We start from the raw sequence: 27,589 nt of genomic DNA on the forward strand, positions 1-27,589 counted from the left end.
CTTCAATGAGTATTCTGTAGCTCTTATGTGTAATTTGCAAATTGCTTACCTTCATTTAACTGTGAACAGTCCCCAGCTATTTAAAATTTCCTGGCAGCGGTGGGATTCGAACCCACGCCCTTTCGGACTGGTGCCTTAAACCAGCGCCTTAGACCGCTCGGCCACGCTACCGGCGTCTTAGCAGTTAGTGCGGACAACTGACAACGTCCTGTTGTCGTTAACATTCTGATAATGTACACTATATTATTCCTTAACAATGAAAGTTCAGTTCGCCTCTGTAGCGTAGTAGTTAGCGTGATTAGCTGCGACCTCCAGACGCCAGGGTTCGATTCACGGCTCTGGTATCCTTGAAGTGGTTTTCGGTGGTTTCCCAATTCTACTCCACCGGTCGAGTTGGCGTGGGGTTAGGAGCGCGCAGCTGTGAGCTCGCATCCGGAGGAAGTGAGTTGAAACCCCACTGTCGGCAGCCCTGAAGATGGTTTTCTTTGGTTTCCCATATTCACACCAGGCAAATGCTAGGGCTGTACCTTATTTAAGGCCACGGCCGCTTCCTTCCCATTCCTGGGCGTTTCCTCTCCCATCGTCGCCGTAAGACTTAAGTGTGTTTGCGCGACGCAAAGCGAGAAGCAATAATTGAAAAAAAGCACTTCTACTCCAGGCAAATGCCAGCACGATACGTAACTTAAGGCCATGGCCACATCCCTCTCTCTAAATGGCTGACCCTTTAAGTCTTCTCACTCTTTGCGTCAGCCCCATGAATTTCTTTTGTGTTCGTATGGCGAAGAATATTTCAAGATTTAATGTTTTTTTAAAGCTGTCAGCAAGTCTTAACAGGGTCTGAAAGGTTAACACCCGTATGTGATGTGGATTGCCATAATGCGGTATATATACGATTTATCAATATTTTACAGTAAGCTTTTAACATTCAAAGACCGAACATTCCTTCTTACTGGCCATGGGTACTTAGTGCAAGGCGCAAGTATACTTCCACGACCGTAATTCGGTAACGACATTGAGGTTGAGCCAGACGTCCTCCTGAATACTATGGTGATGTGATGGTGAGGGCCGACGTAAAAAAAATCGGGTGTTGGTATGCGAGGATCCTGACGGGGTGGAAGGCGTACGTTTAGTTTTAATGCTGTTTTATCATATGTTGTGTAAAAAATACAAGGCACCCCTTAAATATATGTGTTTATCTACCTGTAGGCCTACAGTTGAAGATGTTCCGTAAAACTACCTCTCTCCACAATCTATATTCATTAATAGAGATGGATAGTTTTATTTCCTCTCGTCAACAGTATGCCATAAAGGGTTAGGCATGGCAGTTGAGGAAGCCTAGGTGAAGTACTGGTCCTACTCACAAGTTGTATGCCGTTCCTAAGTACTTTGCTCCAGGACACTACCCTAGATGCGGAAGAGTTAAGATCCCCCGCTGTGTCAGAGGGAAAAACCAACCCTGGATGGTAAAGGAATTAAGGTAGGAAGAAGAATAGCCAGATCTTGCCATGTATTCTCACGCGTCCCTAAATGTAATACTTGCCAGTGCCCTAGCAGCCATGATTTAGAACGAGAAATTACATATATTCCTGGCCAGGGAGCATGATGTGTAAGACATATTTTAGAAAGGTTAGAATATGGGAACTTTATTCCATTTGGTATTGTGAACTTCTCCAGAGGTAGGTACGAAAGGGTAGCGTGGCCGAGCGGTCTAAGGCGCTGGTTTTAGGCACCAGTCCGAAAGGGCGTGGGTTCGAATCCCACCGCTGCCAACACTTTTCTACTTTAGAAAGAACGATCACTTCGGTTTATTATGCAATCCTCGTCGTTTTTTGTTCAATTGTGCAAGATCTTCAATGAGTATTCTGTAGCTCTTATGTGTAATTTGCAAATTGCTTACCTTCATTTAAGTGTGAACAGTCCCCAGCTATTTAGAATATCCTGGCAGCGGTGGGATTGGAACCCACGCCCTTTCGGACTGGTGCCTTAAACCAGCGCCTTAGACCGCTCGGCCACGCTACCGGCGTCTTAGCAGTTAGTGCGGACAACTGACAACGTCCTGTTGTCGTTAACATTCTGATAATGTACACTATATTTTTCCTTAACAATGAAAGTTCAGTTCGCCTCTGTAGCGTAGTAGTTAGCGTGATTAGCTGCGACCTCCAGAGGCCAGGGTTCGATTCACGGCTCTGGTATCCTTGAAGTGGTTTTCGGTGGTTTCCCAATTCTACTCCACCGGTCGAGTTGGCGTGGGATTAGGAGCGCGCAGCTGTGAGCTCGCATCCGGAGGAAGTGAGTTGAAACCCCACTGTCGGCAGCCCTGAAGATGGTTTTCTTTGGTTTCCCATATTCACACCAGGCAAATGCTAGGGCTGTACCTTATTTAAGGCCACGGCCGCTTCCTTCCCATTCCTGGGCGTTTCCTCTCCCATCGTCGCCGTAAGACTTCAGTGTGTTTGCGCGACGCAAAGCGAGAAGCAATAATTGAAAAAAAGCACTTCTACTCCAGGCAAATGCCAGCACGATACATAACTTAAGGCCATGGCCACATCCCTCTCTCTAAATGGCTGACCCTTTAAGTCTTCTCACTCTTTGCGTCAGCCCCATGAATTTCTTTTGTGTTCGTATGGCGAAGAACATTTCAAGATTTAATGTTTTTTTAAAGCTGTCAGCAAGTCTTAACTGGGTCTGAAAGGTTAACACCCGTATGTGATGTGGATTGCCATAATGCGGTATATATACGATTTATCAATATTTTACGGTAAGCTTTTAACATTCAAAGACCGAACATTCCTGCTTACTGGCCATGGGTACTTAGTGCAAGGCGCAAGTATACTTCCACGACCGTAATTCGGTAACGACATTGAGGTTGAGCCAGACGTCCTCCTGAATACTATGGTGATGTGATGGTGAGGGCCGACGTAAAAAAAATCGGGTGTTGGTATGCGAGGATCCTGACGGGGTGGAAGGCGTACGTTTGGTTTTAATGCTGTTTTATCATATGTTGTGTAAAAAATACAAGGCACCCCTTAAATATATGTGTTTATCTACCTGTAGGCGTACAGTTGAAGATGTTCCGTAAAACTACCTCTCTCCACAACCTATATTCATTAATAGAGATGGATAGTTTTATTTCCTCTCGGCAACAGTATGCCATAAAGGGTTAGGCATGGCAGTTGAGGAAGCCTAGGCGAAGTACTCGTCCTACTCAGAAGTTGTATGCCGTTCCTAAGTACTTTGCTCCAGGACACTACCATAGATGCGGAAGAGTTAAGATTCCCCGCTGTGTCAGAGGGAAAAACCAACCCTGGATGGTAAAGGAATTAAGGTAGGAAGAAGAACAGCCAGATCTTGCCATGTAATCTCACGCGTCCCTAAATGTAATACTTGCCAGTGCCCTAGCAGCCATGATTTAGAACGTGAAATTACATATATTCCTGGCCAGGGAGCATGATGTGTAAGACATATTTTAGAAAGGTTAGAATATGGGAACTTTATTCCATTTGGTATTGTGAACTTCTCCAGCGGTAGGTATGAAACGGTAGCGTGGCCGAGCGGTCTAAGGCGCTGGTTTTAGGCACCAGTCCGAAAGGGCGTGGGTTCGAATCCCACCGCTGCCAACACTTTTCTACTTTAGAAAGAACGATCACTTCGGTTTATTATGCAATCCTCGTCGTTTTTTGTTCAATTGTGCAAGATCTTCAATGAGTATTCTGTAGCTCTTATGTGTAATTTGCAAATTGCTTACCTTCATTTAACTGTGAACAGTCCCCAGCTATTTAAAATTTCCTGGCAGCGGTGGGATTGGAACCCACGCCCTTTCGGACTGGTGCCTTAAACCAGCGCCTTAGACCGCTCGGCCACGCTACCGGCGTCTTAGCAGTTAGTGCGGACAACTGACAACGTCCTGTTGTCGTTAACATTCTGATAATGTACACTATATTATTCCTTAACAATGAAAGTTCAGTTCGCCTCTGTAGCGTAGTAGTTAGCGTGATTAACTGCGACCTCCATAGGCCAGGGTTCGATTCACGGCTCTGGTATCCGTGAAGTGGTTTTCGGTGGTTTCCCAATTCTACTCCACCGGTCGAGTTGGCGTGGGGTTAGGAGCGCGCAGCTGTGAGCTCGCATCCGGAGGAAGTGAGTTGAAACCCCACTGTCGGCAGCCCTGAAGATGGTTTTCTTTGGTTTCCCATATTCACACCAGGCAAATGCTAGGGCTGTACCTTATTTAAGGCCAGGGCCGCTTCCTTCCCATTCCTGGGCGTTTCCTCTCCCATCGTCGCCTTAAGTCTTAAGTGTGTTTGCGCGACGCAAAGCGAGAAGCAATAATTGAAAAAAAGCACTTCTACTCCAGGCAAATGCCAGCACGATACATAACTTAAGGCCATGGCCACATCCCTCTCTCTAAATGGCTGACCCTTTAAATCTTCTCACTCTTTGCGTCAGCCCCATGAATTTCTTTTGTGTTCGTATGGCGAAGAACATTTCAAGATTTAAAGTTTTTTTAAAGCTGTCAGCAAGTCTTAACTGGGTCTGAAAGGTTAACACCCGTATGTGATGTGGACTGCCATAATGCGGTATATATACGATTTATCAATATTTTACGGTAAGCTTTTAACATTCAAAGACCGAACATTCCTGCTTACTGGCCATGGGTACTTAGTGCAAGGCGCAAGTATACTTCCACGACCGTAATTCGGTAACGACATTGAGGTTGAGCCAGACGTCCTCCTGAATACTATGGTGATGTGATGGTGAGGGCCGACGTAAAAAAAATCGGGTGTTGGTATGCGAGGATCCTGACGGGGTGGAAGGCGTACGTTTGGTTTTAATGCTGTTTTATCATATGTTGTGTAAAAAATACAAGACACCCCTTAAATATATGTGTTTATCTACCTGTAGGCCTACAGTTGAAGATGTTCCGTAAAACTACCTCTCTCCACAATCTATATTCATTAATAGAGATGGATAGTTTTATTTCCTCTCGGCAACAGTATGCCACAAAGGGTTAGGCATGGCAGTTGAGGAAGCCTAGGCGAAGTACTGGTCCTACTCAGAAGTTGTATGCCGTTCCTAAGTACTTTGCTCCAGGACACTACCCTAGATGCGGAAGAGTTAAGATCCCCCGCTGTGTCAGAGGGAAAAACCAACCCTGGATGGTAAAGGAATTAAGGTAGGAAGAAGAATAGCCAGATCTTGCCATGTAAACTCACGCGTCCCTAAATGTAATACTTGCCAGAGCCCTAGCAGCCATGATTTAGAACGTGAAATTACATATATTCCTGGCCAGGGAGCATGATGTGTAAGACATATTTTAGAAAGGTTATAATATGGGAACTTTATTCCATTTGGTATTGTGAACTTCTTCAGAGGTAGGTACGAAAGGGTAGCGTGGCCGAGCGGTCTAAGGCGCTGGTTTTAGGCACCAGTCCGAAAGGGCGTGGGTTCGAATCCCACCGCTGCCAACACTTTTCTACTTTAGTAAGAACGATCACTTCGGTTTATTATGCAATCCTCGTCGTTTTTTGTTCAATTGTGCAAGATCTTCAATGAGTATTCTGTAGCTCTTATGTGTAATTTGCAAATTGCTTACCTTCATTTAAGTGTGAACAGTCCCCAGCTATTTAAAATTTCCTGGCAGCGGTGGGATTCGAACCCACGCCCTTTCGGACTGGTGCCTTAAACCAGCGCCTTAGACCGCTCGGCCACGCTACCGGCGTCTTAGCAGTTAGTGCGGACAACTGACAACGTCCTGTTGTCGTTAACCTTCTGATAATGTACACTATATTATTCCTTAACAATGAAAGTTCAGTTCGCCTCTGTAGCGTAGTAGTTAGCGTGATTAGCTGCGACCTCCAGAGGCCAGAGTTCGATTCACGGCTCTGGTATCCTTGAAGTGGTTTTCGGTGGTTTCCCAATTCTACTCCACCGGTCGAGTTGGCGTGGTGTTAGGAGCGCGCAGCTGTGAGCTCGCATCCGGAGGAAGTGAGTTGAAACCCCACTGTCGGCAGCCCTGAAGATGGTTTTCTTTGGTTTCCCATATTCACACCAGGCAAATGCTAGGGCTGTACCTTATTTAAGGCCACGGCCGCTTCCTTCCCATTCCTGGGCGTTTCCTCTCCCATCGTCGCCGTAAGACTTAAGTGTGTTTGCGCGACGCAAAGCGAGAAGCAATAATTGAAAAAAAGCACTTCTACTCCAGGCAAATGCCAGCACGATACATAACTTAAGGCCATGGCCACATCCCTCTCTCTAAATGGCTGACCCTTTAAGTCTTCTCACTCTTTGCGTCAGCCCCATGAATTTCTTTTGTGTTCGTATGGCGAAGAACATTTCAAGATTTAATGTTTTTTTAAAGCTGTCGGCAAGTCTTAACTGGGTCTGAAAGGTTAACACCCGTATGTGATGTGGATTGCCATAATGCGGTATATATACGATTTATCAATATTTTACGGTAAGCTTTTAACATTCAAAGACCGAACATTCCTGCTTACTGGCCATGGGTACTTAGTGCAAGGCGCAAGTATTCTTCCACGACCGTAATTCGGTAACGACATTGAGGTTGAGCCAGACGTCCTCCCGAATACTATGGTGATGTGATGGTGAGGGCCGACGTAAGAAATCGGGTGTTGGTATGCGAGGATCCTGACGGGGTGGAAGGCGTACGTTTGGTTTTAATGCTGTTTTATCATATGTTGTGTAAAAAATACAAGGCACCCCTTAAATATACGTGTTTATCTACCTGTAGGCCTACAGTTGAAGATGTTCCGTAAAACTACCTCTCTCCACAATGTATATTCATTAATAGAGATGGATAGTTTTATTTCCTCTCGGCAACAGTATGCCATAAAGGGTTAGGCATGGCAGTTGAGGAAGCCTAGGCGAAGTACTGCTCCTACTCACAAGTTGTATGCCGTTCCTAAGTACTTTGCTCCAGGACACTACCCTAGATGCGGAAGAGTTAAGATCCCCCGCTGTGTCAGAGGGAAAAACCAACCCTGGATGGTAAAGGAATTAAGGTAGGAAGAAGAATAGCCAGATCTTGCCATGTAAACTCACGCGTCCCTAAATGTAATACTTGCCAGAGCCCTAGCAGCCATGATTTAGAACGTGAAATTACATATATTCCTGGCCAGGGAGCATGATGTGCAAGACATATTTTAGAAAGGTTATAATATGGGAACTTTATTCCATTTGGTATTGTGAACTTCTTCAGAGGTAGGTACGAAAGGGTAGCGTGGCCGAGCGGTCAAAGGCGCTGGTTTTAGGCACCAGTCCGAAAGGGCGTTGGTTCGAATCCCACCGCTGCCAACACTTTTCTACTTTAGTAAGAACGATCACTTCGGTTTATTATGCAATCCTCGTCGTTTTTTGTTCAATTGTGCAAGATCTTCAATGAGTATTCTGTAGCTCTTATGTGTAATTTGCAAATTGCTTACCTTCATTTAAGTGTGAACAGTCCCCAGCTATTTAAAATTTCCTGGCAGCGGTGGGATTCGAACCCACGCCCTTTCGGACTGGTGCCTTAAACCAGCGCCTTAGACCGCTCGGCCACGCTACCGGCGTCTTAGCAGTTAGTGCGGACAACTGACAACGTCCTGTTGTCGTTAACCTTCTGATAATGTACACTATATTATTCCTTAACAATGAAAGTTCAGTTCGCCTCTGTAGCGTAGTAGTTAGCGTGATTAGCTGCGACCTCCAGAGGCCAGAGTTCGATTCACGGCTCTGGTATCCTTGAAGTGGTTTTCGGTGGTTTCCCAATTCTACTCCACCGGTCGAGTTGGCGTGGGGTTAGGAGCGCGCAGCTGTGAGCTCGCATCCGGAGGAAGTGAGTTGAAACCCCACTGTCGGCAGCCCTGAGGATGGTTTTCTTTGGTTTCCCATATTCACACCAGGCAAATGCTAGGGCTGTACCTTATTTAAGTCCACGGCCGCTTCCTTCCCATTCCTGGGCGTTTCCTCTCCCATCGTCGCCGTAAGACTTAAGTGTGTTTGCGCGACGCAAAGCGAGAAGCAATAATTGAAAAAAAGCACTTCTACTCCAGGCAAATGCCAGCACGATACATAACATAAGGCCATGGCCACATCCCTCTCTCTAAATGGCTGACCCTTTAAGTCTTCTCACTCTTTGCGTCAGCCCCATGAATTTCTTTTGTGTTCGTATGGCGAAGAATATTTCAAGATTTAATGTTTTTTTAAAGCTGTCGGCAAGTCTTAACTGGGTCTGAAAGGTTAACACCCGTATGTGATGTGGATTGCCATAATGCGGTATATATACGATTTATCAATATTTTACGGTAAGCTTTTAACATTCAAAGACCGAACATTCCTGCTTACTGGCCATGGGTACTTAGTGCAAGGCGCAAGTATTCTTCCACGACCGTAATTCGGTAACGACATTGAGGTTGAGCCAGACGTCCTCCCGAATACTATGGTGATGTGATGGTGAGGGCCGACGTAAAAAATCGGGTGTTGGTATGCGAGGATCCTGACGGGGTGGAAGGCGTACGTTTGGTTTTAATGCTGTTTTATCATATGTTGTGTAAAAAATACAAGGCACCCCTTAAATATATGTGTTTATCTACCTGTAGGCCTACAGTTGAAGATGTTCCGTAAAACTACCTCTCTCCACAATGTATATTCATTAATAGAGATGGATAGTTTTATTTCCTCTCGGCAACAGTATGCCATAAAGGGTTAGGCATGGCAGTTGAGGAAGCCTAGGCGAAGTACTGCTCCTACTCACAAGTTGTATGCCGTTCCTAAGTACTTTGCTCCAGGACACTACCCTAGATGCGGAAGAGTTAAGATCCCCCGCTGTGTCAGAGGGAAAAACCAACCCTGGATGGTAAAGGAATTAAGGTAGGAAGAAGAATAGCCAGATCTTGCCATGTAAACTCACGCGTCCCTAAATGTAATACTTGCCAGAGCCCTAGCAGCCATGATTTAGAACGTGAAATTACATATATTCCTGGCCGGGGAGCATGATGTGTAAGACATATTTTAGAAAGGTTAGAATATGGGAACTTTATTCCATTTGGTATTGTGAAATTCTTCAGAGGTAGGTACGAAAGGGTAGCGTGGCCGAGCGGTCTAAGGCGCTGGTTTTAGGCACCAGTCCGAAAGGGCGTTGGTTCGAATCCCACCGCTGCCAACACTTTTCTACTTTAGTAAGAACGATCACTTCGGTTTATTATGCAATCCTCGTCGTTTTTTGTTCAATTGTGCAAGATCTTCAATGAGTATTCTGTAGCTCTTATGTGTAATTTGCAAATTGCTTACCTTCATTTAAGTGTGAACAGTCCCCAGCTATTTAAAATTTCCTGGCTGCGGTGGGATTCGAACCCACGCCCTTTCGGACTGGTGCCTTAAACCAGCGCCTTAGACCGCTCGGCCACGCTACCGGCGTCTTAGCAGTTAGTGCGGACAACTGACAACGTCCTGTTGTCGTTAACCTTCTGATAATGTACACTATATTATTCCTTAACAATGAAAGTTCAGTTCGCCTCTGTAGCGTAGTAGTTAGCGTGATTAGCTGCGACCTCCAGAGGCCAGAGTTCGATTCACGGCTCTGGTATCCTTGAAGTGGTTTTCGGTGGTTTCCCAATTCTACTCCACCGGTCGAGTTGGCGTGGGGTTAGGAGCGCGCAGCTGTGAGCTCGCATCCGGAGGAAGTGAGTTGAAACCCCACTGTCGGCAGCCCTGAAGATGGTTTTCTTTGGTTTCCCATATTCACACCAGGCAAATGCTAGGGCTGTACCTTATTTAAGGCCACGGCCGCTTCCTTCCCAGTCCTGGGCGTTTCCTCTCCCATCGTCGCCGTAAGACTTAAGTGTGTTTGCGCGACGCAAAGCGAGAAGCAATAATTGAAAAAAAGCACTTCTACTCCAGGCAAATGCCAGCACGATACATAACTTAAGGCCATGGCCACATCCCTCTCTCTAAATGGCTGACCCTTTAAGTCTTCTCACTCTTTGCGTCAGCCCCATGAATTTCTTTTGTGTTCGTATGGCGAAGAACATTTCAAGATTTAATGTTTTTTTAAAGCTGTCGGCAAGTCTTAACTGGGTCTGAAAGTTTAACACCCGTATGTGATGTGGATTGCCATAATGCGGTATATATACGATTTATCAATATTTTACGGTAAGCTTTTAACATTCAAAGACCGAACATTCCTGCTTACTGGCCATGGGTACTCAGTGCAAGGCGCAAGTATTCTTCCACGACCGTAATTCGGTAACGACATTGAGGTTGAGCCAGACGTCCTCCTGAATACTATGGTGATGTGATGGTGAGGGCCGACGTAAAAAATCGGGTGTTGGTATGCGAGGATCCTGACGGGGTGGAAGGCGTACGTTTGGTTTTAATGCTGTTTTATCATATGTTGTGTAAAAAATACAAGGCACCCCTTAAATATATGTGTTTATCTACCTGTAGGCCTACAGTTGAAGATGTTCCGTAAAACTACCTCTCTCCACAATGTATATTCATTAATAGAGATGGATAGTTTTATTTCCTCTCGGCAACAGTATGCCATAAAGGGTTAGGCATGGCAGTTGAGGAAGCCTAGGCGAAGTACTGCTCCTACTCACAAGTTGTATGCCGTTCCTAAGTACTTTGCTCCAGGACACTACCCTAGATGCGGAAGAGTTAAGATCCCCCGCTGTGTCAGAGGGAAAAACCAACCCTGGATGGTAAAGGAATTAAGGTAGGAAGAAGAATAGCCAGATCTTGCCATGTATTCTCACGCGTCCCTAAATGTAATACTTGCCAGTGCCCTAGCAGCCATGATTTAGAACGTGAAATTACATATATTCCTGGCCAGGGAGCATGATGTGTAAGACATATTTTAGAAAGGTTAGAATATGGGAACTTTATTCCATTTGGTATTGTGAACTTCTCCAGAGGTAGGTACGAAAGGGTAGCGTGGCCGAGCGGTCTAAGGCGCTGGTTTTAGGCACCAGTCCGAAAGGGCGTGGGATCGAATCCCACTGCTGCCAACACTTTTCTACTTTAGTAAGAACGATCACTTCGGTTTATTATGCAATCCTCGTCGTTTTTTGTTCAATTGTGCAAGATCTTCAATGAGTATTCTGTAGCTCTTATGTGTAATTTGCAAATTGCTTACCTTCATTTAACTGTGAACAGTCCCCAGCTATTTAAAATTTCCTGGCAGCGGTGGGATTCGAACCCACGCCCTTTCGGACTGGTGCCTAAAACCAGTGCCTTAGACCGCTCGGCCACGCTACCGGCGTCTTAGCAGTTAGTGCGGACAACTGACAACGTCCTGTTGTCGTTAACCTTCTGATAATGTACACTATATTATTCCTTAACAATGAAAGTTCAGTTCGCCTCTGTAGCGTAGTAGTTAGCGTGATTAGCTGCGACCTCCAGAGGCCAGGGTTCGATTCACGGCTCTGCTATCCTTGAAGTGGTTTTCGGTGGTTTCCCAATTCTACTCCACCGGTCGAGTTGGCGTGGGGTTAGGAGCGCGCAGCTGTGAGCTCGCATCTGAAGGAAGTGAGTTGAAACCCCACTGTCGGCAGCCCTGAAGATGGTTTACTTTGGTTTCCCATATTCACACCAGGCAAATGCTAGGGCTGTACCTTATTTAAGGCCAGGGCCGCTTCCTTCCCATTCCTGGGCGTTTCCTCTCCCATCGTCGCCTTAAGACTTAAGTGTGTTTGCCGACGCAAAGCGAGAATCAATAATTGAAAAAAAGCACTTCTACTCCAGGCAAATGCCAGCACGATACATAACTTAAGGCCATGGCCACATCCCTCTCTCTAAATGGCTGACCCTTTAAATCTTCTCACTCTTTGCGTCAGCCCCATGAATTTCTTTTGTGTTCGTATGGCGAAGAACATTTCAAGATTTAATGTTTTTTTAAAGCTGTCAGCAAGCCTTAACTGGGTCTGAAAGGTTAACACCCGTATGTGATGTGGATTGCCATAATGCGGTATATATACGATTTATCAATATTTTACGGTAAGCTTTTAACATTCAAAGACCGAACATTCCTGCTTACTGGCCATGGGTACTTAGTGCAAGGAGCAAGTATACTTCCACGACCGTAATTCGGTAACGACATTGAGGTTGAGCCAGACGTCCTCCAGAATACTATGGTGATGTGATGGTGAGGGCCGACGTAAAAAAAATCGGGTGTTGGTATGCGAGGATCCTGACGGGGTGGAAGGCGTACGTTTGGTTTTAATGCTGTTTTATCATATGTTGTGTAAAAAATACAAGACACCCCTTAAATATATGTGTTTATCTACCTGTAGGCCTACAGTTGAAGATGTTCCGTAAAACTACCTCTCTCCACAATCTATATTCATTAATAGAGATGGATAGTTTTATTTCCTCTCGGCAACCGTATGCCACAAAGGGTTAGGCATATCAGTTGAGGAAGCCTAGGCGAAGTACTGGTCCTACTCACAAGTTGTATGCCGTTCCTAAGTACTTTGCTCCAGGACACTACCCTAGATGCGGAAGAGTTAAGATCCCCCGCTGTGTCAGAGGGAAAAACCAACCCTGGATGGTAAAGGAATTAAGGTAGGAAGAAGAATAGCCAGATCTTGCCATGTAAACTCACGCGTCCCTAAATATAATACTTGCCAGAGCCCTAGCAGCCATGATTTAGAACGAAAATTACATATATTCCTGGCCAGGGAGCATGATGTGTAAGACATATTTTAGAAAGGTTAGAATATGGGAACTTTATTCCATTTGGTATTGTGAAGTTCTCCAGAGGTAGGAACGAAAGGGTAGCGTGGCCGAGCGGTCTAAGGCGCTGGTCTTAGGCACCAGTCCGAAAGGGCGTGGGTTCAAATCCCACCGCTGCCAACACTTTTCTACTTTATTAAGAACGATCACTTCGGTTTATTATGCAATCCTCGTCGTTTTTTGTTCAATTGTGCAAGATCTTCAATGAGTATTCTGTAGCTCTTATGTGTAATTTGCAAATTGCTTACCTTCACTTAACTGTGAACAGTCCCCAGCTATTTAAAATTTCCTGGCAGCGGTGGGATTCGAACCCACGCCCTTTCGGACTGGTGCCTTAAACCAGCGCCTTAGACCGCTCGGCCACGCTACCGCCGTCTTAGCAGTTAGTGCGGACAACTGACAACGTCCTGTTGTCGTTAACATTCTGATAATGTACACTATATTATTCCTTAACAATGAAAGTTCAGTTCGCCTCTGTAGCGTAGTAGTTAGCGTGATTAGCTGCGACCTCCAGAGGCCAGGGTTCGATTCACGGCTCTGCTATCCTTGAAGTGGTTTTCGGTGGTTTCCCAATTCTACTCCACCGGTCGAGTTGGCGTGGGGTTAGGAGCGCGCAGCTGTGAGCTCGCATCCGGAGGAAGTGAGCTGAAACCCCACTGTCGGCAGCCCTGAAGATGGTTTTCTTTGGTTTCCCATATTCACACCAGGCAAATGCTAGGGCTGTACCTTATTTAAGGCCACGGCCGCTTCCTTCCCATTCCTGGGCGTTTCCTCTCCCATCGTCGCCGTAAGACTTAAGTGTGTTTGCGCGACGCAAAGCGAGAAGCAATAATTGAAAAAAAGCACTTCTACTCCAGGCAAATGCCAGCACGATATATAACTTAAGGCCATGGCCACATCCCTCTCTCTAAATGGCTGACCCTTTAAGTCTTCTCACTCTTTGCGTCAGCCCCATGAATTTCTTTTGTGTTCGTATGGCGAAGAACATTTCAAGATTTAATGTTTTTTTAAAGCTGTCAGCAAGTCTTAACTGGGTGTGAAAGGTTAACACCCGTATGTGATGTGGATTGCCATAATGCGGTATATATACGATTTATCAATATTTTACGGTAAGCTTTTAACATTCAAAGACCGAACATTCCTGCTTACTGGCCATGGGTACTTAGTGCAAGGCGCAAGTATACTTCCACGACCGTAATTCGGTAACGACATTGAGGTTGAGCCAGACGTCCTCCTGAATACTATGGTGATGTGATGGTGAGGGCCGACGTAAAAAAAATCGGGTGTTGGTATGCGAGGATCCTGACGGGGTGGAAGGCGTACGTTTGGTTTTAATGCTGTTTTATCATTTGTTGTGTAAAAAATACAAGGCACCCCTTAAATATATGTGTTTATCTACCTGTAGGCCTACAGTTGAAGATGTTCCGTAAAACTGACTCTCTCCACAATCTATATTCATTAATAGAGATGGATAGTTTTATTTCCTCTCGGCAACAGTATGCCAAAAAGGGTTAGGCATGGCAGTTGAGGAAGCCTAGGCGAAGTACTGGTCCTGCTCAGAAGTTGTATGCCGTTCCTAAGTACTTTGCTCCAGGACACTATCCTAGATGCGGAAGAGTTAAGATCCCCCGCTGTGTCAGAGGGAAAAACCAACCCTGGATGGTAAAGGAATTAAGGTAGGAAGAAGAATAGCCAGATCTTGCCATGTATTCTCACGCGTCCCTAAATGTAATACTTGCCAGTGCCCTAGCAGCCATGATTTAGAACGTGAAATTACATATATTCCTGGCCAGGGAGCATGATGTGTAAGACATATTTTAGAAAGGTTAGAATATGGGAACTTTATTCCATTTGGTATTGTGAACTTCTCCAGCGGTAGGTATGAAACGGTAGCGTGGCCGAGCGGTCTAAGGCGCTGGTTTTAGGCACCAGTCCGAAAGGGCGTGGGTTCGAATCCCACCGCTGCCAACACTTTTCTACTTTAGTAAGAACGATCACTTCGGTTTATTATGCAATCCTCGTCGTTTTTTGTTCAATTGTGCAAGATCTTCAATGAGTATTCTGTAGCTCTTATGTGTAATTTGCAAATTGCTTACCTTCATTTAACTGTGAACAGTCCCCAGCTATTTAAAATTTCCTGGCTGCGGTGGGATTCGAACCCACGCCCTTTCGGACTGGTGCCTTAAACCAGCGCCTTAGACCGCTCGGCCACGCTACCGGCGTCTTAGCAGTTAGTGCGGACAACTGACAACGTCCTGTTGTCGTTAACATTCTGATAATGTACACTATATTATTCCTTAACAATGAAAGTTCAGTTCGCCTCTGTAGCGTAGTAGTTAGCCTGATAAGCTGCGACCTCCAGAGGCCAGGGTTCGATTCACGGCTCTGGTATCCTTGAAGTGGTTTTCGGTGGTTTCCCAATTCTACTCCACCGGTCGAGTTGGCGTGGGTTTAGGAGCGCGCAGCTGTGAGCTCGCATCCGGAGGAAGTGAGTTGAAACCCCACTGTCGGCAGCCCTGAAGATGGTTTTCTTTGGTTTCCCATATTCACACCAGGCAAATGCTAGGGCTGTACCTTATTTAAGGCCACGGCCGCTTCCTTCCCATTCCTGGGCGTTTCCTCTCCTATCGTCGCCGTAAGACTTAAGTGTGTTTGCACGACGCAAAGCGAGAAGCTATAATTGAATAAAAGCACTTCTACTCCAGGCAAATGCCAGCACGATAAATAACTTAAGGCCATGGCCACATCCCTCTCTCTAAATGGCTGACCCTTTAAGTCTTCTCACTCTTTGCGTCAGCCCCATGAATTTCTTTTGTGTTAGTATGGCGAAGAACATTTCAAGATTTAATGTTTTTTTAAAGCTGTCAGCAAGTCTTAACTGGGTCTGAAAGGTTAACACCCGTATGTGATGTGGATTGCCATAATGCGGTATATATACGATTTATCAATATTTTACGGTAAGCTTTTAACATTCAAAGACCGAACATTCCTGCTTACTGGCCATGGGTACTTAGTGCAAGGCGCAAGTATACTTCCACGACCGTAATTCGGTAACGACATTGAGGTTGAGCCAGACGTCCTCCTGAATACTATGGTGATGTGATGGTGAGGGCCGCCGTAAAAAAAATCGGGTGTTGGTATGCGAGGATCCTGACGGGGTGGAAGGCGTACGTTTGGTTTTAATGCTGTTTTATCATATGTTGTGTAAAAAATACAAGGCACCCCTTAAATATATGTGTTTATCTACCTGTAGGCCTACAGTTGAAGATGTTCCGTAAAACTACCTCTCTCCACAATCTATATTCATTAATAGAGATGGATAGTTTTATTTCCTCTCGGCAACAGTATGCCATAAAGGGTTAGGCATGGCAGTTGAGGAAGCCTAGGCGAAGTACTGGTCCTGCTCAGAAGTTGTATGCCGTTCCTAAGTACTTTGCTCCAGGACACTACCCTAGATGCGGAAGAGTTAAGATCCCCCGCTGTGTCAGAGGGAAAAACCAACCCTGGATGGTAAAGGAATTAAGGTATTGAGAAGAATAGCCAGATCTTGCCATGTATTCTCAGGCGTCCCTAAATGTAATACTTGCCAGTGCCCTAGCAGCCATGATTTAGAACGTGAAATTACATATATTCCTGGCCAGGGAGCATGATGTGTAAGACATATTTTAGAAAGGTTAGAATATGGGAACTTTATTCCATTTGGTATTGTGAACTTCTCCAGCGGTAGGTATGAAACGGTAGCGTGGCCGAGCGGTCTAAGGCGCTGGTTTTAGGCACCAGTCCGAAAGGGCGTGGGTTCGAATCCCACCGCTGCCAACACTTTTCTACTTTAGTAAGAACGATCACTTCGGTTTATTATGCAATCCTCGTCGTTTTTTGTTCAATTGTGCAAGGTCTTCAATGAGTATTCTGTAGCTCTTATGTGTAATTTGCAAATTGCTTACCTTCATTTAACTGTGAACAGTCCCCAGCTATTTAAAATTTCCTGGCAGCGGTGGGATTCGAACCCACGCCCTTTCGGACTGGTGCCTTAAACCAGCGCCTTAGACCGCTCGGCCACGCTACCGGCGTCTTAGCAGTTAGTGCGGACAACTGACAACGTCCTGTTGTCGTTAACATTCTGATAATGTACACTAAATTATTCCTTAACAATGAAAGTTCAGTTCGCCTCTGTAGCGTAGTAGTTAGCCTGATAAGCTGCGACCTCCAGAGGCCAGGGTTCGATTCACGGCTCTGGTATCCTTGAAGTGGTTTTCGGTGGTTTCCCAATTCTACTCCACCGGTCGAGTTGGCGAGGGGTTAGGAGCGCGCAGCTGTGAGCTCGCATCCGGAGGAAGTGAGTTGAAACCCCACTGTCGGCAGCCCTGAAGATGGTTTTCTTTGGTTTCCCATATTCACACCAGGCAAATGCTAGGGCTGTACCTTATTTAAGGCCACGGCCGCTTCCTTCCCATTCCTGGGCGTTTCCTCTCCCATCGTCGCCGTAAAACTTAAGTGTGTTTGCGCGACGCAAAGCGAGAAGCAATAATTGAAAAAAAGCACTTCTACTCCAGGCAAATGCCAGCACGATACATAACTTAAGGCCATGGCCACATCCCTCTCTCTAAATGGCTGACCCTTTAAGTCTTCTCACTCTTTGCGTCAGCCCCATGAATTTCTTTTGTGTTCGTATGGCGAAGAACATCATCATCATCATCATCTGTTCGGTTTTTCCCTCGGACTTAGCGAGGGATCCCACCTCTACCGCCTCAAGGGCAGTGTCCTGGAGCTTCAGACTCTTGGTCGTGGGATACAACTGGGGAGTATGACCAGTACCTCGCCCAGGCGGCCTCACCTGCTATGCTGAACAGGGGCCTTGTGGAGGGATGGGAAGAGTGGAAGGGATAGGCAAGGAAGAGGGAAGGAAGCGGCCGTGGCCTTAAGTTAGGTACCATCCCGGCATTTGCCTGGAGGAGAAGTGGGAAACCACGGAAAACCACTTCCAGGATGGCTGAAGTGGGAATCGAACCCACCTCTACTCAGTTGACCTCCCGAGGCTGAGTGGACCCCGTTCCAGCCCTCGTACCACTTTTCAAATTTCGTGGCAGAGCCGGGAATCGAACCCGGACCTCCGGGGGTGGCAGCTAATCACGCTAACCACTACACCACAGAGGCGGACATGGCGAAGAACATTTCAAGATTTAATGTTTTTTTAAAGCTGTCAGCAAGTCTTAACTGGGTCTGAAAGCTTAACACCCGTATGTGATGTGGATTGCCATAATGCGGTATATATACGATTTATCAATATTTTACGGTAAGCTTTTAACATTCAAAGACCGAACATTCCTTCTTACTGGCCATGGGTACTTAGTGCAAGGCGCAAGTATACTTCCACGACCGTAATTCGGTAACGACATTGAGGTTGAGCCAGACGTCCTCCTGAATACTATGGTGATGTGATGGTGAGGGCCGACGTAAAAAAAATCGGGTGTTGGTATGCGAGGATCCTGACGGGGTGGAAGGCGTACGTTTAGTTTTAATGCTGTTTTATCATATGTTGTGTAAAAAATACAAGGCACCCCTTAAATATATGTGTTTATCTACCTGTAGGCCTACAGTTGAAGATGTTCCGTAAAACTACCTCTCTCCACAATCTATATTCATTAATAGAGATGGATAGTTTTATTTCCTCTCGGGAACAGTATGCCATAAAGGGTTAGGCATGGCAGTTGAGGAAGCCTAGGCGAAGTACTGGTCCTACTCACAAGTTGTATGCCGTTCCTAAGTACTTTGCTCCAGGACACTACCCTAGATGCGGAAGAGTTAAGATCCCCCCGCTGTGTCAGAGGGAAAAACCAACCCTGGATGGTAAAGGAATTAAGGTAGGAAGAAGAATAGCCAGATCTTGCCATGTATTCTCACGCGTCCCTAAATGTAATACTTGCCAGTGCCCTAGCAGCCATGATTTAGAACGTGAAATTACATATATTCCTGGCCAGGGTGCATGATGTGTAAGACATATTTTAGAAAGGTTAGAATATGGGAACTTTATTCCATTTGGTATTGTGAACTTCTCCAGAGGTAGGTACGGAAGGGTAGCGTGGCCGAGCGGTCTAAGGCGCTGGTTTTGGGCACCAGTCGGAAAGGGCGTGGGTTCGAATCCCACCGCTGCCAACACTTTTCTACTTTAGTAAGAACGATCACTTCGGTTTATTATGCAATCCTCGTCGTTTTTTGTTCAATTGTGCAAGACCTTCAATGAGTATTCTATAGCTCTTATGTGTAATTTGCAAATTGCTTACCTTCATTTAACTGTGAATAGTCCCCAGCTATTTAAAATTTCCTGGCAGCGGTGGGATTCGAACCCACGCCCTTTCGGACTGGTGCCTTAAACCAGCGCCTTAGACCGCTCGGCCACGCTACCGGCGTCTTAGCAGTTAGTGCGGACAACTGACAACGTCCTGTTGTCGTTAACATTCTGATAATGTACACTATATTATTCCTTAACAATGAAAGTTCAGTTCGCCTCTGTAGCGTAGTAGTTAGCGTGATTAGCTGCGACCTCCAGACGCCAGGGTTCGATTCACGGCTCTGGTATCCTTGAATTTTTTTTCGGTGGTTTCCCAATTCTACTCCACCGGTCGAGTTGGCGTGGGGTTAGGAGCGCGCAGCTGTGAGCTCGCATCCGGAGGAAGTGAGTTGAAACCCCACTGTCGGCAGCCCTGAAGATGGTTTTATTTGGTTTCCCATATTCACACCAGGCAAATGCTAGGGCTGTACCTTATTTAAGGCCACGGCCGCTTCCTTCCCATTCCTGGGCGTTTCCTCTCCCATCGTCGCCTTAAGACTTAAGTGTGTTTGCGCGACGCAAAGCGAGAAGCAATAATTGAAAAAAAGCACTTCTACTCCAGGCAAATGCCAGCACGATACATAACTTAAGGCCATGGCCACATCCCTCTCTCTAAATGGCTGACCCTTTAAGTCTTCTCACTCTTTGCGTCAGCCCCATGAATTTCTTTTGTGTTCGTATGGCGAAGAACATTTCAAGATTTAATGTTTTTTTAAAGCTGTCAGCAAGTCTTAACAGGGTCTGAAAGGTTAACACCCGTATGTGATGTGGATTGCCATAATGCGGTATATATACGATTTATCAATATTTTACAGTAAGCTTTTAACATTCAAAGGCCGAACATTCCTTCTTACTGGCCATGGGTACTTAGTGCAAGGCGCAAGTATACTTCCACGACCGTAATTCGGTAACGACATTGAGGATGAGCCAGACGTCCTCCTGAATACTATGGTGATGTGATGGTGAGGGCCGACGTAAAAAAAATCGGGTGTTGGTATGCGAGGATCCTGACGGGGTGGAAGGCGTACGTTTAGTTTTAATGCTGTTTTATCATATGTTGTGTAAAAAATACAAGGCACCCCTTAAATATATGTGTTTATCTACCTGTAGGCCTACAGTTGAAGATGTTCCGTAAAACTACCTCTCTCCACAATCTATATTCATTAATAGAGATGGATAGTTTTATTTCCTCTCGGCAACAGTATGCCATAAAGGGTTAGGCATGGCAGTTGAGGAAGCCTAGGCGAAGTACTGGTCCTACTCAGAAGTTGTAAGCCGTTCCTAAGTACTTTGCTCCAGGACACTACCCTAGATGGGAAAGAGTTAAGATCCCCCGCTGTGTCAGAGGGAAATAACCAACCCTGGATGGTAAAGGAATTAAGGTAGGAAGAAGAATAGCCAGATCTTGCCATGTAAACTCACGCGTCCCTAAATGTAATACTTGCCAGAGCCTTAGCAGCCATGATTTAGAACGTGAAATTACATATATTCCTGGCCAGGGAGCATGATGTGTAAGACATATTTTAGAAAGGTTAGAATATGGGAACTTTATTCCATTTGGTATTGTGAACTTCTCCACAGGTAGGTACGAAAGGGTAGCGTGGCCGAGCGGTCTAAGGCGCTGGTTTTAGGCACCAGTCCGAAAGGGCGTGGGTTCGAATCCCACCGCTGCCAAAAATTTTATACTTTAGTAAGAACGATCACTTCGGTTTATTATGCAATCCTCGTCGTTTTTTGTTCAATTGTGCAAGATCTTCAATGAGTATTCTGTAGCTCTTATGTGTAATTTGCAAATTGCTTACCTTCATTTAACTGTGAACAGTCCCCAGCTATTTAAAATTTCCTGGCAGCGGTGGGATTCGAACCCACGCCCTTTCGGGATGGTGCCTTAAACCAGCGCCTTAGACCGCTCGGCCACGCTACCGGCGTCTTAGCAGTTAGTGCGGACAACTGACAACGTCCTGTTGTCGTTAACATTCTGATAATGTACACTATATTATTCCTTAACAATGAAAGTTCAGTTCGCCTCTGTAGCGTAGTAGTTAGCGTGATTAGCTGCGACCTCCAGAGGCCAGGGTTCGCTTCACGGCTCTGGTATCCTTGAAGTGGGTTTCGGTGGTTTCCCAATTCTACTCCACCGGTCGAGTTTGCGTGGGGTTAGGAGCGCGCAGCTGTGAGCTCGCATCCCGAGGAAGTGAGTTGAAACCCCACTGTCGGCAGCCCTGAAGATGGCTTTCTTTGGTTTCCCATATTCATACCAGGCAAAGGCTAGGGCTGTACCTTATTTAAGGCCACGGCCGCTTCCTTCCCATTCCTGGGCGTTTCCTCTCCCATCGTCGCCTTAAGACTTAAGTGTGTTTGCGCGACGCAAAGCGAGAAGCAATAATTGAAAAAGAGCACTTCTACTCCAGGCAAATGCCAGCACGATACATAACTTAAGGCCATGGCCACATCCCTCTCTCTAAATGGCTGACCCTTTAAAACTTCTCACTCTTTGCGTCAGCCCCATGAATTTCTTTTGTGTTCGTATGGCGAAGAACATTTCAAGATTTAATGTTTTTTTAAAGCTGTCAGCAAGTCTTAACTGGGTCTGAAAGCTTAACACCCGTATGTGATGTGGATTGCCATAATGCGGTATATATACGATTTATCAATATTTTACGGTAAGCTTTTAACATTCAAAGACCGAACATTCCTGCTTACTGGCCATGGGTACTTAGTGCAAGGCGCAAGTATACTTCCACGACCGTAATTCGGTAACGACATTGAGGTTGAGCCAGACGTCCTCCTGAATACTATGGTGATGTGATGGTGAGGGCCGACATAAAAAAAGTAGTGTGTTGGTATGCGAGTATCCTGACGGGGTGGAAGGCGTACGTTTGGTTTTAATGCTGTTTTATCATATGTTGTGTAAAAAATACAAGGCACCCCTTAAATATATGTGTTTATCTACCTGTAGGCCTACAGTTGATGATGTTCCGTAAAACTACCTCTCTCCACAATCTATATTCATTAATAGAGATGGATAGTTTTATTTCCTCTCGGCAACAGTATGCCATAAAGGGTTAGGCATGGCAGTTGAGGAAGCCTAGGCGAAGTACTGGTCCTACTCAGAAGTTGTATGCCGTTCCTAAGTACCTTGCTCCAGGACACTACCCTAGATGCGGAAGAGTTAAGATCCCCCGCTGTGTCAGAGGGAAAAACCAACCCTGGATGGTAAAGGAATTAAGGTAGGAAGAAGGATAGCCAGATCTTGCCATGTAAACTCACGCGTCCCTAAATGTAATACTTGCCAGTGCACTAGCAGCCATGATTTAGAACGTGAAATTACATATATTCCTGGCCAGGGAGCATGATGTGTAAGACATATTTTAGAAAGGTTAGAATATGGGAACTTTATTCCATTTTGTATTGTGAACTTCTCCAGAAGTAGGTACGAAGGGGTAGCGTGGCCGAGCGGTCTAAGGCGCTGGTTTTAGGCACCAGTCCGAAAGGACGTGGGTTCGAATCCCACCGCTACCAACACTTTTCTACTTTAGTAAGAACGATCACTTCGTTTTATTATGCAATCCTCGTCGTTTTTTGTTCAATTGTGCAAGATCTTCAATGAGTATTCTGTAGCTCTTATGTGTAATTTGCAAATTGCTTACCTTCATTTAACTGTGAACAGTCCCCAGCTATTTAAAATTTCCTGGCAGCGGTGGGATTCGAACCCACGCCCTTTCGGACTGGTGCCTTAAACCAGCGCCTTAGACGGCTCGGCCACGCTACCGGCGTCTTAGCAGTTAGTGCGGACAACTGACAACGTCCTGTTGTCGTTAACATTCTGATAATGTACACTATATTATTCCTTAACAATGAAAGTTCAGTTCGCCTCTGTAGCGTAGTAGTTAGCGTGATTAGCTGCGACCTCCAGAGGCCAGGGTTCGATTCACGGCTCTGGTATCCTTGAAGTGGTTTTCGGTGGTTTCCCAATTCTACTCCACCGGTCGAGTTGGCGAGGGGTTAGGAGCGCGCAGCTGTGAGCTCGCATCCGGAGGAAGTGAGTTGAAACCCCACTGTCGGCAGCCCTGAAGATGGTTTTCTTTGGTTTCCCATATTCACACCAGGCAAATGCTAGGGCTGTACCTTATTTAAGGCCACGGCCGCTTCCTTCCCATTCCTGGGCGTTTCCTCTCCCATCGTCGCCGTAAGACTTAAGTGTGTTTGCGCGACGCAAAGCGAGAAGCAATAATTGAAAAAAAAGCACTTCTACTCCTGGCAAATGCCAGCACGATACATAACTTAAGGCCATGGCCACATCCCTCTCTTCTAATGGCTGACCCTTTAAGTCTTCTCACTCTTTGCGTCAGCCCCATGAATTTCTTTTGTGTTCGTATGGCGAAGAACATTTCAAGATTTAATGTTTTTTTAAAGCTGTCAGCAAGTCTTAACTGGGTCTGAAAGGTTAACACCCGTATGTGATGTGGATTGCCATAATGCGGTATATATACGATTTATCAATATTTTACGGTAAGCTTTTAACATTCAAAGACCGAACATTCCTGCTTACTGGCCATGGGTACTTAGTGCAAGGCGCAAGTATACTTCCACGACCGTAATTCGGTAACGACATTGAGGTTGAGCCAGACGTCCTCCTGAATACTATGGTGATGTGATGGTGAGGGCCGACGTAAAAAAAATCGGGTGTTGGTATGCGAGGATCCTGACGGGGTGGAAGGCGTACGTTTGGTTTTAATGCTGTTTTATCATATGTTGTGTAAAAAATACAAGGCACCCCTTAAATATATGTGTTTATCTACCTGTAGGCCTACAGTTGAAGATGTTCCGTAAAACTACCTCTCTCCACAATCTATATCCATTAATAGAGATGGATAGTTTTATTTCCTCTCGGCAACAGTATGCCATAAGGGGTTAGGCATGGCAGTTGAGGAAGCCTAGGCGAAGTACTGGTCCTACTCAGAAGTTGTATGCCGTTCCTAAGTACCTTGCTCCAGGACACTACCCTAGATGCGGAAGAGTTAAGATCCCCCGCTGTGTCAGAGGGAAAAACCAAACCAGGATGGTAAAGGAATTAAGGTAGGAAGAAGAATAGCCAGATCTTGCCATGTAAACTCACGCGTCCCTAAATGTAATACTTGCCAGAGCCCTAGCAGCCATGATTTAGAACGTGAAATTACATATATTCCTGGCCAGGGAGCATGATGCGTAAGACATATTTTAGAAAGGAGAGAATATGGGAACTTTATTCCATTTGGTATTGTGAACTTCTCCAGAGGTAGGTACGAAAGGGTAGCGTGGCCGAGCGGTCTAAGGCGCTGGTTTTAGGCACCAGTCCGAAAGCGCGTGGGTTCGAATCCCACCGCTGCCAACACTTTTCTACTTTAGTAAGAACGATCACTTCGGTTTATTATGCAATCCTCGTCGTTTTTTGTTCAATTGTGCAAGATCTTCAATGAGTATTCTGTAGCTCTTATGTGTAATTTGCAAATTGCTTACCTTCATTTAACTGTGAACAGTCCCCAGCTATTTACAATTTCCTGGCAGCGGTGGGATTCGAACCCACGCCCTTTCGGACTGGTGCCTTAAACCAGCGCCTTAGACCGCTCGGCCACGCTACCGGCGTCTTAGCAGTTAGTGCGGACAACTGACAACGTCCTGTTGTCGTTAACATTCTGATAATGTACACTATATTATTCCTTAACAGTGAAAGTTCAGTTCGCCTCTGTAGCGTAGTAGTTAGCGTGATTAGCTGCGACCTCCAGACGCCAGGGTTCGATTCACGGCTCTGGTATCCTTGAAGTGGTTTTCGGTGGATTCCCAATTCTACTCCACCGGTCGAGTTGGCGTGGGGTTAGGAGCGCGCTGCTGTGAGCTCGCATCCGGAGGAAGTGAGTTGAAACCCCACTGTCGGCAGCCCTGAAGATGGTTTTCTTTGGTTTCCCATATTCACACCAGGCAAATGCTAGGGCTGTACCTTATTTAAGGCCACGGCCGCTTCCTTCCCATTCCTGGGCGTTTCCTCTCCCATCGTCGCCGTAAGACTTAAGTATGTTTGCGCGACGCAAAGCGAGAAGCAATAATTGAAAAAAAGCACTTCTACTCCAGGCAAATGCCAGCACGATACATAACTTAAGGCCATGGCCACATCCCTCTCTCTAAATGGCTGACCCTTTAAGTCTTCTCACTCTTTGCGTCAGCCCCATGAATTTCTTTTGTGTTCGTATGGCGAAGAACATTTCAAGATTTAATGTTTTTTTTAAAGCTGTCAGCAAGTCTTAACTGGGTCTGAAAGGTTAACACCCATATGTGATGTGGATTGCCATAATGCGGTATATATACGATTTATCAATATTTTACGGTAAGCTTTTAACATTCAAAGACCGAACATTCCTGCTTACTGGCCATGGGTACTTAGTGCAAGGCGCAAGTATACTTCCACGACCGTAATTCGGTAACGACATTGAGGTTGAGCCAGACGTCCTCCTGAATACTATAGTGATGTGATGGTGAGGGCCGACGTAAAAAAAATCGGGTGTTGGTATGCGAGGATCCTGACGGGGTGGAAGGCGTACGTTTGGTTTTAATGCTGTTTTATCATATGTGGTGTAAAAAATACAAGGCACCCCTTAAATATATGTGTTTATCTACCTGTAGGCCTACAGTTGAAGATGTTCCGTAAAACTACCTCTCTCCACAATCTATATTCATTAATAGAGATGGATAGTTTTATTTCCTCTCGGCAACAGTATGCCATAAAGGGTTAGGCATGGCAGTTGAGGAAGCCTAGGCGAAGTACTGTCCTACTCACAAGTTGTATGCCGTTCCTAAGTACTTTGCTCCAGGACACTACCCTAGATGCGGAAGAGTTAAGATCCCCCGCTGTGTCAGAGGGAAAAACCAACCCTGGATGGTAAAGGAATTAAGGTAGGAAGAAGAATAGCCAGATCTTGCCATGTAAACTCACGCGTCCCTAAATGTAATACTTGCCAGAGCCCTAGCAGCCATGATTTAGAACGTGAAATTACATATATTCCTGGCCAGGGAGCATGATGCGTAAGACATATTTTAGAAAGGAGAGAATATGGGAACTTTATTCCATTTGGTATTGTGAACTTCTCCAGAGGTAGGTACGAAAGGGTAGCGTGGCCGAGCGGTCTAAGGCGCTGGTTTTAGGCACCAGTCCGAAAGCGCGTGGGTTCGATTCCCACCGCTGCCAACACTTTTCTACTTTAGTAAGAACGATCACTTCGGTTTATTATGCAATCCTCGTCGTTTTTTGTTCAATTGTGCAAGATCTTCAATGAGTATTCTGTAGCTCTTATGTGTAATTTGCAAATTGCTTACCTTCATTTAACTGTGAACAGTCCCCAGCTATTTACAATTTCCTGGCAGCGGTGGGATTCGAACCCACGCCCTTTCGGACTGGTGCCTTAAACCAGCGCCTTAGACCGGTCGGCCACGCTACCGGCGTCTTAGCAGTTAGTGCGGACAACTGACAACGTCCTGTTGTCGTTAACATTCTGATAATGTACACTATATTATTCCTTAACAATGAAAGTTCAGTTCGCCTCTGTAGCGTAGTAGTTAGCGTGATTAGCTGCGACCTCCAGACGCCAGGGTTCGATTCACGGCTCTGGTATCCTTGAAGTGGTTTTCGGTGGTTTCCCAATTCTACTCCACCGGTCGAGTTGGCGTGGGGTTGGAGCGCGCAACTGTGAGCTCGCATCCGGAGGAAGTGAGTTGAAACCCCACTGTCGGCAGCCCTGAAGATGGTTTTCTTTGGTTTCCCATATTCACACCAGGCAAATGCTAGGGCTGTACCTTATTTAAGGCCACGGCCGCTTCCTTCCCATTCCTGGGCGTTTCCTCTCCCATCGTCGCCGTAAGACTTAAGTATGTTTGCGCGACGCAAAGCGAGAAGCAATAATTGAAAAAAAGCACTTCTACTCCAGGCAAATGCCAGCACGATACATAAATTAAGGCCATGGCCACATCCCTCTCTCTAAATGGCTGACCCTTTAAGTCTTCTCACTCTTTGCGTCAGCCCCATGAATTTCTTTTGTGTTCGTATGGCGAAGAACATTTCAAGATTTAATGTTTTTTTTAAAGCTGTCAGCAAGTCTTAACTGGGTCTGAAAGGTTAACACCCATATGTGATGTGGATTGCCATAATGCGGTATATATACGATTTATCAATATTTTACGGTAAGCTTTTAACATTCAAAGACCGAACATTCCTGCTTACTGGCCATGGGTACTTAGTGCAAGGCGCAAGTATACTTCCACGACCGTAATTCGGTAACGACATTGAGGTTGAGCCAGACGTCCTCCTGAATACTATAGTGATGTGATGGTGAGGGCCGACGTAAAAAAAATCGGGTGTTGGTATGCGAGGATCCTGACGGGGTGGAAGGCGTACGTTTGGTTTTAATGCTGTTTTATCATATGTTGTGTAAAAAATACAAGGCACCCCTTAAATATATGTGTTTATCTACCTGTAGGCCTACAGTTGAAGATGTTCCGTAAAAC

At 45.7% G+C, this 27,589-nt stretch overlaps 29 non-coding genes across 29 annotated transcripts; 14 read left to right on the plus strand and 15 right to left on the minus strand.

Annotated features, from left to right (window-relative positions):
* Positions 1–91: 91 nt before the first annotated feature.
* Positions 92–171, minus strand: TRNAL-AAG (transfer RNA leucine (anticodon AAG)). Its single transcript has one exon. It is a non-coding gene; the product is annotated as a tRNA-Leu (tRNA).
* Positions 172–1,689: 1,518 nt separating this feature from the next.
* On the plus strand, positions 1,690–1,769 carry TRNAL-UAG (transfer RNA leucine (anticodon UAG)). The gene has a single exon. It is a non-coding gene; the product is annotated as a tRNA-Leu (tRNA).
* Positions 1,770–1,939: 170 nt separating this feature from the next.
* Positions 1,940–2,019, minus strand: TRNAL-AAG (transfer RNA leucine (anticodon AAG)). The gene has a single exon. It is a non-coding gene; the product is annotated as a tRNA-Leu (tRNA).
* Positions 2,020–3,537: 1,518 nt separating this feature from the next.
* Positions 3,538–3,617, plus strand: TRNAL-UAG (transfer RNA leucine (anticodon UAG)). Its single transcript has one exon. It is a non-coding gene; the product is annotated as a tRNA-Leu (tRNA).
* A 170-nt stretch (positions 3,618–3,787) lies between these two features.
* Positions 3,788–3,867, minus strand: TRNAL-AAG (transfer RNA leucine (anticodon AAG)). The gene has a single exon. It is a non-coding gene; the product is annotated as a tRNA-Leu (tRNA).
* Positions 3,868–5,385: 1,518 nt separating this feature from the next.
* TRNAL-UAG (transfer RNA leucine (anticodon UAG)) lies at positions 5,386–5,465 on the plus strand. The gene has a single exon. It is a non-coding gene; the product is annotated as a tRNA-Leu (tRNA).
* A 170-nt stretch (positions 5,466–5,635) lies between these two features.
* Positions 5,636–5,715, minus strand: TRNAL-AAG (transfer RNA leucine (anticodon AAG)). The gene has a single exon. It is a non-coding gene; the product is annotated as a tRNA-Leu (tRNA).
* Positions 5,716–7,231: 1,516 nt separating this feature from the next.
* On the plus strand, positions 7,232–7,311 carry TRNAL-UAG (transfer RNA leucine (anticodon UAG)). The gene has a single exon. It is a non-coding gene; the product is annotated as a tRNA-Leu (tRNA).
* Positions 7,312–7,481: 170 nt separating this feature from the next.
* Positions 7,482–7,561, minus strand: TRNAL-AAG (transfer RNA leucine (anticodon AAG)). The gene has a single exon. It is a non-coding gene; the product is annotated as a tRNA-Leu (tRNA).
* Positions 7,562–9,077: 1,516 nt separating this feature from the next.
* Positions 9,078–9,157, plus strand: TRNAL-UAG (transfer RNA leucine (anticodon UAG)). Its single transcript has one exon. It is a non-coding gene; the product is annotated as a tRNA-Leu (tRNA).
* Positions 9,158–9,327: 170 nt separating this feature from the next.
* TRNAL-AAG (transfer RNA leucine (anticodon AAG)) lies at positions 9,328–9,407 on the minus strand. Its single transcript has one exon. It is a non-coding gene; the product is annotated as a tRNA-Leu (tRNA).
* A 1,516-nt stretch (positions 9,408–10,923) lies between these two features.
* On the plus strand, positions 10,924–11,003 carry TRNAL-UAG (transfer RNA leucine (anticodon UAG)). Its single transcript has one exon. It is a non-coding gene; the product is annotated as a tRNA-Leu (tRNA).
* Positions 11,004–11,173: 170 nt separating this feature from the next.
* TRNAL-UAG (transfer RNA leucine (anticodon UAG)) lies at positions 11,174–11,253 on the minus strand. The gene has a single exon. It is a non-coding gene; the product is annotated as a tRNA-Leu (tRNA).
* A 1,516-nt stretch (positions 11,254–12,769) lies between these two features.
* On the plus strand, positions 12,770–12,849 carry TRNAL-UAG (transfer RNA leucine (anticodon UAG)). The gene has a single exon. It is a non-coding gene; the product is annotated as a tRNA-Leu (tRNA).
* Positions 12,850–13,019: 170 nt separating this feature from the next.
* Positions 13,020–13,099, minus strand: TRNAL-AAG (transfer RNA leucine (anticodon AAG)). The gene has a single exon. It is a non-coding gene; the product is annotated as a tRNA-Leu (tRNA).
* Positions 13,100–14,617: 1,518 nt separating this feature from the next.
* TRNAL-UAG (transfer RNA leucine (anticodon UAG)) lies at positions 14,618–14,697 on the plus strand. The gene has a single exon. It is a non-coding gene; the product is annotated as a tRNA-Leu (tRNA).
* Positions 14,698–14,867: 170 nt separating this feature from the next.
* TRNAL-AAG (transfer RNA leucine (anticodon AAG)) lies at positions 14,868–14,947 on the minus strand. The gene has a single exon. It is a non-coding gene; the product is annotated as a tRNA-Leu (tRNA).
* A 1,518-nt stretch (positions 14,948–16,465) lies between these two features.
* On the plus strand, positions 16,466–16,545 carry TRNAL-UAG (transfer RNA leucine (anticodon UAG)). Its single transcript has one exon. It is a non-coding gene; the product is annotated as a tRNA-Leu (tRNA).
* Positions 16,546–16,715: 170 nt separating this feature from the next.
* TRNAL-AAG (transfer RNA leucine (anticodon AAG)) lies at positions 16,716–16,795 on the minus strand. Its single transcript has one exon. It is a non-coding gene; the product is annotated as a tRNA-Leu (tRNA).
* Positions 16,796–18,802: 2,007 nt separating this feature from the next.
* TRNAP-UGG (transfer RNA proline (anticodon UGG)) lies at positions 18,803–18,882 on the plus strand. The gene has a single exon. It is a non-coding gene; the product is annotated as a tRNA-Pro (tRNA).
* Positions 18,883–19,052: 170 nt separating this feature from the next.
* Positions 19,053–19,132, minus strand: TRNAL-AAG (transfer RNA leucine (anticodon AAG)). The gene has a single exon. It is a non-coding gene; the product is annotated as a tRNA-Leu (tRNA).
* A 1,519-nt stretch (positions 19,133–20,651) lies between these two features.
* On the plus strand, positions 20,652–20,731 carry TRNAL-UAG (transfer RNA leucine (anticodon UAG)). The gene has a single exon. It is a non-coding gene; the product is annotated as a tRNA-Leu (tRNA).
* Positions 20,732–20,901: 170 nt separating this feature from the next.
* On the minus strand, positions 20,902–20,981 carry TRNAL-AAG (transfer RNA leucine (anticodon AAG)). Its single transcript is given in 2 exon segments — positions 20,902–20,939; positions 20,944–20,981. It is a non-coding gene; the product is annotated as a tRNA-Leu (tRNA).
* Positions 20,982–22,499: 1,518 nt separating this feature from the next.
* Positions 22,500–22,579, plus strand: TRNAL-UAG (transfer RNA leucine (anticodon UAG)). Its single transcript has one exon. It is a non-coding gene; the product is annotated as a tRNA-Leu (tRNA).
* A 170-nt stretch (positions 22,580–22,749) lies between these two features.
* TRNAL-AAG (transfer RNA leucine (anticodon AAG)) lies at positions 22,750–22,829 on the minus strand. Its single transcript has one exon. It is a non-coding gene; the product is annotated as a tRNA-Leu (tRNA).
* Positions 22,830–24,348: 1,519 nt separating this feature from the next.
* On the plus strand, positions 24,349–24,428 carry TRNAL-UAG (transfer RNA leucine (anticodon UAG)). The gene has a single exon. It is a non-coding gene; the product is annotated as a tRNA-Leu (tRNA).
* A 170-nt stretch (positions 24,429–24,598) lies between these two features.
* TRNAL-AAG (transfer RNA leucine (anticodon AAG)) lies at positions 24,599–24,678 on the minus strand. Its single transcript has one exon. It is a non-coding gene; the product is annotated as a tRNA-Leu (tRNA).
* Positions 24,679–26,196: 1,518 nt separating this feature from the next.
* TRNAL-UAG (transfer RNA leucine (anticodon UAG)) lies at positions 26,197–26,276 on the plus strand. Its single transcript has one exon. It is a non-coding gene; the product is annotated as a tRNA-Leu (tRNA).
* Positions 26,277–26,446: 170 nt separating this feature from the next.
* On the minus strand, positions 26,447–26,526 carry TRNAL-AAG (transfer RNA leucine (anticodon AAG)). Its single transcript has one exon. It is a non-coding gene; the product is annotated as a tRNA-Leu (tRNA).
* Between the last annotated feature and the right edge of the window lie 1,063 nt (positions 26,527–27,589).

Source organism: Anabrus simplex, chromosome 1, assembly GCF_040414725.1.
Source record: "Anabrus simplex isolate iqAnaSimp1 chromosome 1, ASM4041472v1, whole genome shotgun sequence".
In the NCBI taxonomy this organism is placed as follows: Eukaryota; Metazoa; Arthropoda; class Insecta; order Orthoptera; family Tettigoniidae; genus Anabrus; species Anabrus simplex.